The sequence below is a fragment of the Cryptotermes secundus genome, unplaced genomic scaffold (genome assembly GCF_002891405.2).
Source record: "Cryptotermes secundus unplaced genomic scaffold, Csec_1.0 scaffold152, whole genome shotgun sequence".
Classification (NCBI taxonomy): Eukaryota; Metazoa; Arthropoda; class Insecta; order Blattodea; family Kalotermitidae; genus Cryptotermes; species Cryptotermes secundus.
Window position 1 is genome coordinate 5,606 of NW_019720705.1, and position 10,988 is coordinate 16,593.

Consider the following 10,988-nt stretch of genomic DNA (forward strand, 5'->3'; position numbering starts at 1 on the left):
GGTGGTGGTGGGGTGGTGCCTGCACCTCCATAGGCAACAGTGAGTTGTGCCCAAGTACATAAGAACATTGGACAGCACTGCTATAGACCATCATCAGAGGGAACATCAATACTTTTAGAAACTACTATTACATTGGGTTTTTTTATTTTTAAAATACATAAATATACAATATTTGTAGTATACACTTTATTCAAAATCCAAATTTCTTACAACTACAGCAACTGTCCTTGATGAATTAAAGTTTTTTTTTTAACTTTTTTTATTTAAGTATGTGTCCCTTGTCTTTTCGTTTTTCCTGACGTGGACGAACTTGTGCCACCTGCTTTTCCTGGGTAAGGTAGTTCTTGTTGTTGTCCTATGTTTGTTCGTAGCGTGCACTGTTGTTTACAAGGACTACCTTTCCAAGAAAGACAGGCGGCACAAGTTCGGCCCCGTCAAGAAAAATGAAAGGACAAGGGACACGAACCTATTCGGTTAAAGAATTTTAACTTAAATAACAAAAAGTTTACAAAAAAGGACTTTAATTCATCAAGGACAGTTGCCGTAGTTGTAAGAAATTTGGATTTTGTATAAAGTGTATAGTACAAATATTGTATATTTATGCATTTTAAAAATCAAAACACCCAATGTAATAGTAGTTTCTAAAAGTATTGATGTTTGCCTCTGATGGTGGTCTATAGGGACCGAAACATGTTAGGGTGCTAAGAAGTGAAGTAGTTAAAGCTTCAAACAGTCACACTGGACAGAATTATTTTATCATTTGTAATATAGTAACCAGGTGTCTGTTGTAGCAGTGCATACAAAATTTGACTGGTTACAAGTTATAAATTACGTGTTTAGCCACTGAAGACGGCGTTCAGGTTGTTAATTGGTTTATTTAACAACCTACAAGTCGTAACTAGAATTGATTATAACACTGTTGTGGGGTTTCATACTTTATAACCCTATTCACAATAATCTGTTCGCTCTATCTTCAGTAGTCTACATGTGTTCACAGTACAGAAGCTATACAAGTCTCTCTGTATTACACACTCCCAATTACACATGCGTCCAGTTCTTCTTTCTGTGACTGCTGCTATATTCCAACTGTGTTGCTCCGGCTCACACACTAACTCTCGCTTACTGTTCAGCCGGCTTTTTATTCCGTTCGCTCTTTCCTGTTGCCCGTGTCAACAGCGGCGTTGCATGCCTCGTCACAGTATGAAGTGGTGCCACGTAGCCCAGGGGGGCAGGGAGCACTGACTCACCTGCTACGTCACTGTGGCCAGAGCTGCCACGTCACTGCTGGGGGAGGGAGGGGGTGTCCTCCATAGCGCAACACGTCACAGTATATACAACTTTTTTTTTTCCTTTCGTTGATACTGAAGTGTCACAATGATACAAATGTTTGAAATCATGTTTGCCATTCTTTAGGTATGGAAATCTTACAACAGCTGAAAGTCACATTTTACAATTTGAAATGCATGGAAACATTAAAGTGAAGTAAAAATGGCATAATTCACAGCCGTTCCTGAGAAGCATAAAAACTAATAAAAAAGACAAGTACCGTGAGACTTGGATCTATATTAGAATATGTTAGACTGCACTAAATGTTTGTGTTGCCATTTTTTGATGGTGAGCCTCTACAGATTGTTTGGGAGTAATCTTGCATAAAGCATAGTTTGGTATTTAATGCCCAGTATGAGTATAATGAAATGAGCCAAATAAATTGCCATGGTAAACCAGGTGAATGAAGATAATATGGACAGTGCAAGATGTGCAGTTAGAACTTCTGGGAACAAGAAAAGGAATATCAAAAAGACAAAATTAAAGAACTTGAAACAAACATTAAGAACATATAGGAACTTAACAGCAGCTTAAATTAATTTAAAAAGCACTGCCAACCTAAAATGAACTTGATAATAATGAAATACTTTGAGATACTCTACAGTATTCTGAATAAGAAAAGAAATTATTTAGGTCAGCTATTAAAAGCTGGGTTAATGATGTTAGGCAAAGTGAAACATGCAGCTGAGTCATAATACTGTGATGTGTTGCGCTATGCAGGGCCCCCCCCCCCGCCAGCGGTGATGTAACACCATCAGAGCGCTGTCATTACTAGGGTAGCTGGCGAGTCAACACTACTACCCCTACCCCACCAGCGGTGACGTGACCAAGGTATGCCACGGTTGCTATGCACACGTATGCCAGTAACACCTGTAACCATGGCGCCAGACAACAGTGGTGCCTATTACATGGCTGTTCTCTGTGTTGTCCGGAACGAGGTTAATAAGGAGCAGTGAAGACTATTCACAGTCAGTTCTGAGTTCTCAAGTTCTCGAGTTACGAGTCAGCCAGGCAGTCAACCAGTGCTTGCAGTGTAGTATTTATGATACTGCCGATGGCAGTAATTGTCAGATTGTAATTTGTGTGATTGTAAGAGCGAATGTGAAATAAAATTCGCTATATCCAGCACGGCGTGAATTTATTTGTCATGTTATACACCCAACACGTGACAATACTGATCCCACTTCTTTTGAAGTTGAAATTTGTGTTGAAAGTTATAAAAATGTAAGTCACTAAGTACTGATCAAGTTTTGGTGAATTTGGTAGTTTATGTTACAAATCCACAAATTTTGTACCCTATTTGGAATAAGGAAGAACTGCAGTAACAGTGTAATTGATGTAATTATATTTATATGAAAAGGATGATAGAACTGGTTGCAGTATTTGTTGAAGAACATGACTTACCAGTTTTTATCTGACTGCATTAACTTGTAGTTTTTTGGAGGTGAGTGTTTACTGCTGCTAGTGTCACAGCTTGGCTATAAGGAAGAGAGGGGAAGTCCCTATTGCTGTCGGGACACTCAGTGATAGAATGTGATTGTGTTTTGTACTGTAGACCAAGGTGTAGGTGGGTGGACAATATTAAAATGGATTTTAGAGAGGTAAGATGGAATGGATTGGATTGATCTGGCCCTGGATAGGGACCAGTGGAGGGTTCTTATGAACACGGTAATGAACCTTTGGGTTCCATAAAATGCACAGAAATTCTTGAGTAGCTGCACAATTGGCGACTATTGAAAAAGGGCTGAACTCCATGATTTGAATGAGTTTTGTACTGAAACTGGAATTCCTACAACATATTTTTATACCATAATGCAAAGCAAAAATTGCAGATTTTTGTGCAATAAGAGTAATTTTATATCTTATCTACCTGAAACATCCCCACTTTTGCCATCATCTGCTTCTTAGCTGTTGCTGCTGAAATTGTTTTCAAAATCTCTTATGCCAAATTTGATTTTAGTTTTATAAGTATTTCTTCTCTCAGATGGTTCATCATACATCAATAACTCTTCTCTTTCCTTTCATGTGAAAATGAATCTTTTCAGTCTTCTTAGTTTATATTTCCAGTCACTTTCTTGTGATGTTTCGTCCTTCAAGAGTGCTGTGGTGAATACTTTTTGTGCCGCTCTAATGTTAACGGTGTGTCATAGGATTTCAGTACTAATGCACGAACTGTGATATGAGTATGATATGGTTCTGTGACTGTTCCATTCAAATAACAGTATTTTTTCTTCTTTGTATTTGGGTGATGAACACCAAGTCCAAACAATATGAAGCACCTTGGGGGAGACGGATTTCTTCCTTGTAACTTATACAATGCAAAGAACTGGGATAGCCCAGTCAGTGTAGCAATGGGCTACAGGCTGGACAGTCAGGATTTGATTCTTGGTAGCAGTAAGATTTTTCCCTTCATTGCATCCACACTGGTTCTGGGGCCCACCCAGCCTCCTATCCAGTGGGTACCATGGGCAATTTCACTGGGGGTAAAGTGACTGGAGCATGAAGCTGACCACTCTCCTCCATCCAGTGCTGAGGTTAAGAATAGCAGAGCTGTACCACCACTCCTGCATATGTTATCATGGCATAGTGCTTAATTAATCAAGCACAGAGATAGCATTACATTACCTAACTTGCATGATGCTTCTCAAGCCATTCCTGAATGCTTCCTTTTCTTGATTCCATACTTGGAGGTTTCATAATATGAGTGAAATGGTAAGGAGTATTGTCTAACACTATTAGGCAGCTCAATAGGAGATGAACTAAGGCCGTTTGGAATAATTCTGTAAGTTTGTTTACTCATGGCATTACCATTCTTTGTAGGGGGTTTAAAAATTAGGTACCTTGAGGAACAACTAATTTTTTAGAACCAGCAAGCAAAATTATAGATACTGAATAGTGATATCATTTTTCATAACATATATTGCCGACATTTTACTAATTAATGTCAGGTGAATCAACATCTCAACCAAGAATGTAACATATTTATTGTTTAAGCCCAGTTTTTTTTTTTCCTTTTCATTGCATCACTTCTTTCCATTAAAACAGTCTTTTATATTATCTTTTTATTTTAATCAATACCAGTCTCCATAGCGAAATGTATAGTAAAATCCATATAAGTAAACATTTGTCTGATAATTATCTTATCCAGAATGGTCTAAAACAAGGAGAAGCTTTATCGCCACTGGTTTTCAACTTTGCTTTAGGATATACCATGACGAAGGTCCAGGAAAACCAGGTGGGACTAAAATTAAATGGAACACATCAGCTGATGGTCTATGCTGATGATGTGAAACTGCTGGCTGATAATATAGATACCATAAAGGAAATCACACAGACCCTAATTGACATTAGTAAGGAGGTCGGTCTAGATGTAAACACAGAGAAAACTAAGTATATGTTGCTGTCTCATCACCAGAATACAGGGCAAAATCATGGCATAAATATAGGTAACAGATGTTTTTAAAAGTAACACAGTTCAGATATTTGGGAACAACTACAATATAACAAACCAAAACCTGATTCAGGAGGAAATTAAGAGGAGATTGAATTCGGGTAATGCTTGCTACCATTCAGTCCAAAACCTTTTGTCTTCTTGTCTGCTGTCTAAAAACTAAAAAATTAGAAAAACTATACTTTTCCCATGGTTCTGTATGGGTGTGAAACTTGGTCTCTGACATTAAGGTAGGAACATAAATTGAGGGAGATTGAGAACAGGGTGTTGAGAATATCTGGACTGAAGGGAGATGAAATGATGGGACGTTTCAGCAAACTACATAATGAGGAGCTACATAACTTGTACCCTTCGCCAAGTATAATTGCAATGATCAAGTGAAGGAGGATGATATGGGCATAGCATGTAGCAAATGTGGAGAAGAGGAATGCATGTAGGATATTGGTGGGAAGCCAGAAGGAAAGAGACATCTGGGAAGACAAAGACATAAGTCGGCGGATAGTATTAAAATGTATCTTAGAGAAATTGGATGGTATGGATTGGATTGAAGTTGCTTAGGATATGGACCAGTGGAGAACTTGTGAACACGGTAATAAACCTTCGGGTTCCATAAAATGCTGGGAACTTCTTTAATCGCTGCACAATTGACAAATTCTCAAAAAGGGCTAATACTGGCTTAAGACTCACCTAAGTTGACAATTTCGAAGCTATTTATATAAGAATTCTCATTTGTGACATCATGGAAATAGAGTGATAATCTGCGCTGTTGGTGGAATTCAAATTGTTCGCTTCTCCACAATTCCCCCCTTATGATCTGCACTGATCCTAAACTTATAATAGCTTAAAGCGGCCGCGTGTCCTTTATCTATGGGGATAACTTATCTTTTCTGTTCCAAGTCGAACTCAGCTTCTGTATAAATTGATTTCTGTTAAATCTACTCATTACCCTGCTAAACAAAGCAATATGTCGTTTGATTTTACATAATCGTCTTAATAAAATCGAAATGCTGTAACTAAATTTTGAACAAAAAAATACATGCATATGAATACACATTAATTAATTAATTATACCAGCGAAATTTTTCCCACGTTTCACTCCAGAGTTCTGAACCTCTTTACACTACAAACACTTCCCAACGCAAACAGGAAACATTTCTTTAAGAATGTGCCTTCCACTGAGTCCTTTGCCCCACAAAAAAAACACACACACAAAGTAACACTGTAATTTGGTTGTATATTCCTCAAACACGGTCGCCATTTTGACTACTAAAACCAACCTCTGGACGTTCGCATGCTCATCTGCTACCAAGATTCTCGTGAAGCTGGACTGTGCTGCTACCTAGTGATACACAGAAAACTTATTACATCAATTTTACTCGCATAACTACCTATTTACTCTCCCTCGTAGAAAACATACATTGGGGAACAGAGCTCTTAGTTGCACAGCCTCAGTGTAAAGCCAAAGAGAAAATTTCTCAAAGGTAATTGGTTACTCAGTTTTCATACCCATGTGTTTTTCTTTCATTACTCACTGAAGCAGGTCATAAAATGAACTTCTGTTTTTCAGATGCAATCCTCAAGGTTTAACCGGAGTTGTGACCATAAACCTAAAGACCTTCTAGAAGTAAAGGTGCCAGAAACTTACGCTTGTCCTTTTCCATTTGCACATATTGTATTGAGTCTAGTATTTTGTATAATGTGAGTGTGACGTCACTTTTACTCTTTGCTTATATCCGCTGGCATTTGAATACACCATTGTTAGTTTTGTGTTTGCGGGATGATTAGAGTCGAATATCCTTCATTCAGTCACTCGTCTTACGAAAGGAATGCATCCATTGATGATTGTTCGTTAACCGAAATTCCGTCAAACTAAAATAAATATATCATGAATTTAAAGAGAATAAATATTGATACGTGACGTGAAGTAATACATATGTATTTAAGAGTAAATGGAGAAGAATATATGTATATATCTATGCATTTATTCCTGTATACAGAGTGTCCCAGGAGTTTGGTGCCATACTTCAGGAGCGTACTGAAGGTTCCCTATAGAATAATTTTGAAATAGGAACCCATGTCCGCAAACGTAAAATAGCAGCGCTAGGGCGGCATTTAAAATCATTTCATTTAAACTTGGTGCCTCTATGTCGAACTGCATTGCATAGAGGAACAGCCATCCACCAGCACTCGTGTTATTGCCAGGATTGTGGGGACATCAAAATCAAGTGTTTGGAGGATCCTGCAAGACCAACAACTTTATCCGTATCATCCAACGCGAGTACATGACATAGGTCCAGCTGACTTCGTATCACGAGTTCAATTTTGTCAGTAGATACTGAACCAGCGTTTACATCAGCCCAACTTCCTGAATCACATGTTATTCACAGAAGAAGCGCAGTTTACAATGGATGGCTGGTTCAACTGTCGAAACAGCTACGTTTGGGCTGACGAAAACCGCAACGTTACTGTAGTTGGTTACCATCCGGCGCAAATTTCTGTCAATGTCTGGTCGGGCATCATTGGCGATCGCTTGATTGGGCCTTTCCTCCTACCACCGCGACGCAACGGGCCCTTTTACAAGGTATTCCTGGAACGTATCCTTCTGACTTTGCTAGAAGACGTGCCACTGATTGTGCGGAGGCAAATGTGGACACAGCATGACGGAGAGCCGGCACACTTCAGCATTGTATCACGAGACTACCTGGATTCTGCTTTTCATGGTCGTTGAATAGGAAGAGGAGGCCCAGTGACTTTGCCACCCCGATCCCCAGACTTGACACCTCTGGACTATTTCGTCTGGGGCCATGTGAAAAGCCTGATCTACGGCACGCCTGTGGATAAGGAATTCGAGCTGTTGGCCAGAATACTTGTTGCATGTGACGTGATCCGTGAGACAACTGGACTATTTGAAAGGGTGAGCCAAAGTTTCTTTCGTCGATGTAATGCAACATTGAAAATGGAAGGCGCCAATTCCAACATCTACTCTAGCAGGTGAGTCTTAAGCGTCTTAAGAGTTTGGAGGGGATAATATGCCTGTGCATGCTCTTCAACATTGAGTTTAAACAAAATGATATTAAATGCCGCCATAGCGCTGCTATTTTACGTTTGCGGACATGGGTTCCTATTTCAAAGTTGTTCTATAGGGAACCATCAGTACGCTCCTGAAGTATGGCACCAAGCACCTGGGACATCCTGTATATACTCGTACTATATACACGTAGAAGCTTGAAGCTTTCTATTTTGTCTTTACTGTCTTTATTCTGTTCTTATGTAGAGGCCGCTATTACCAACGACCGCCAGGCTGCTGTGACAGGTACCTATGTTTCAGTGACAGTTCAGTCTCAACCTTTCCCGAAAGCTAATATACGCTCTTGATAACGTGTGTATTCAGTGTAATGCTCATTTAAGGCATAAAAATGGATGGACAGATGTGTGGAAGCTGTAGCCGGAGATGGAATTGCCCTTTTCAACGGTTCCAACGGATTGTTGAATTTCAGTCATGGAGAATAATATGCAGCTAGGTATTTATGTACAAGACAAGATTACAAAGTATTCATGAAGGAAAGCGGAGTGTACGGTAAGAAGCTATTAGTGAGATTATAAATTGCCTGTCAGCATTTATTTTGTGTCAGAAGGTTAGACCATTCAACCACAGACTGTTTTAACGATGTGGGAATGAGGAAAACTTTGCCTTTACCGAGACTGGAACTCTGACCTTTCAGCCATCCAGCCCGTAGCCAGTCGCTATCCCGGCTACTGCATATGATTTAATGTTTCAATATTCTTCATAATTTTAATCGGTCGCTTTATCTAAAATAAGACATCCCCCAGGATTCCATAATGTTACTTGCCTTTCTTAGACAAGCTACATTTTCTTTTCTGATAATGTAGTATGAATATCACGGACACTGACCTGTCATTTATAATTCCTTTCGCCGAACGAGGGCGGAATTGTGCACTATATACTTTTACAGTCTTATTACTAATTCAGACTCTTTCCAGAATGATTAAATCCTTCTGTGGATATAGAGGTCGGGATTTCTTAAAGTTATGTGTGTGGGTGGCACTAAAAGAGAAGAGAATGTTCTAGGCTAAAGACGTATACGTTTGTGTGTTCATATAATAACATACTCATATGCGTTTTCTCTAAGTGAATGAAAATTGAGAGTAAAACAATAATGGCAACCGGATATAAGCTTTTAAAATTTTGTTGTCGACGTACCGCCTTTGAAAACCTGTACTTCACGCCTTCAAATTGCAGAAATTAACGCAATTAATGGATACTCCAACAACAACAACAACAACAACAACAATAATAATAAAGTAGTCCTGGAAAAAACTGATGGCTTTTCCTTTCCTTTATACAAGGAATGTCGGTTATTATATACAGTACTGATACATTTACATGCATAATGGACACTGACATAAATAAAAATTTGCCTGGCATAAACATAATTTTGTGTTCCGTCGCCACATCTCTAACACCTCTGGTACGGAGGCTTAATTTGAAACCACATTTATAAGGTTGTAAACATGAATGTCTCTTTAATCTTAGAAGTTTAGATTGTAATTATTGCTCAACTGGTCATCTATAAATTGTAGACTGGAGAGTGTTGTTAATTTTTAATTATGGAATTACCGTATTTACGCATGTATAGGCCGCGTGCGTGTATAGGCCGCAGCACAATTTTCAGACAGAAATTATAGAAAAAATAATTTCAGTTTTCGTCTTTTTCAGGAGTTACTAATTATGAATATATATATTTTTTAATGAATTGTGATTTCGAATATTTCGAATATAAGCCGCACCCCAGTTTTCGTCTTGAATTTTTGGCAAAAAATGTGCGGCCTATACATGCGTAAATACGGTAGTATGGATACGTGTGAGCCTGATACATATGTTATGCATATTCTGTAATTTGCCACATTTATCAGTCAACATTTTAAATTGTGGTCATTTGAATGGTACATGTGACAGTAGCCCTATTAGGAACCTAAATAGCTCAGTCAGTATAGTGACTAAGTTACTGAATGTGTAACAAGGGAAATCGGGGTTTTAATCGCGGGAGATTTCCTACAACCGTCCAGAACGGCGCTGTAATTCACCCAGCCTCCTGTCCAATGAGTGCCAGGAGGAAAGCGGCCGGGCCGTGAGGCTGACTACTCACCTCCATGTTGTTCCGAAGTTAAAACATGAAGTTATGTATCCACTATCTGATACAACTTCATTAAGCACACTGACAAATTTACCTTTACATTAATTATTTATAAACTAGTGTCATATTATCTACAGGGGACTTCCAGGTTCAACATGTGACCACCAGGAGGGCGAAAAGTTGTTTCATCACTCACGCGATTCGCGCGCTCTATTCCCTCTATTCAGTTCTCCACGAGAAGTGGACCAGTACAGAAGGTGGGACATAGACGATATACAGAACAGTCCATGAGAGATTTCTAAGTACAAAAGAAGTGAATCGATCATCGTCTGAAATTACTCTGACAGAAACTTCAGTTCTTACACCCAGACAGACCTGAACAGCGAATAAGCGATGCGTGACTGATGGCATAGAAGTAAGTAACGTGGGGTTGACTTTTATAACCTGAACTGCAGTTTACATTTTATATACACAGCGAGTTACAAAGTGTTGCTTGTTTAATAATTCCAATATATACTAATGGAGTTACCTTTGTAAAACGTAAGTAAAGTAACGGTATCCCTGTAACAGGCCGTGGAGTCCCATAGGGTTGTGAGATGTTGAGGTTCCCACACTTTCTAGACAATCGGCTCATAGATGGCGGCACGGTTGTCAGCCCTACGCGCCGGTCGCCCTTTACCCCCAAGAATATTCCAAGAATATTCCTGGTACTCATTTCTGTTAGAGGCTGAGTCGACCCCAGGGCCATAGTGCGGCTGGAAGTATTAGGTCAATTGAAAGAAAAAATCCAGTGACCTCATCGGGACTTTAACCCGCGACCTTCCGGCTGGTAGCATAGTGCTTCATCCAACTACGCTACCTCGTGCCCCTGAAGTTACCTTTGTTGATATATTAAATATTCAAACTGTTCAGTTCAAACATGTTACGGGTCAGTAAGTCAATAATTTGCCAGCTTGTATTCTGGATTATAACCTCAATATATTTCCGGGTAAAGTACAATATTCAATTTCATAAATACATTATTATTATTATTATTATTATTATTATTATTATTA

At 39.0% G+C, this 10,988-nt stretch overlaps 1 protein-coding gene across 4 annotated transcripts in view; it reads left to right on the plus strand.

Annotated features, from left to right (window-relative positions):
* The first annotated feature begins 10,179 nt into the window (after positions 1-10,179).
* Positions 10,180-10,988, plus strand: part of LOC111871536 (pancreatic triacylglycerol lipase) — a 92,267-nt gene continuing 91,458 nt past the window's right edge. For all 4 annotated transcript variants that reach the window (XM_023864705.2, XM_023864739.2, XM_023864720.2 and 1 more), the window contains exon 1: positions 10,180-10,348. The gene's annotated coding sequence lies outside the window, so the exon portion shown is untranslated. The remainder of the gene's footprint in view (positions 10,349-10,988) is intronic.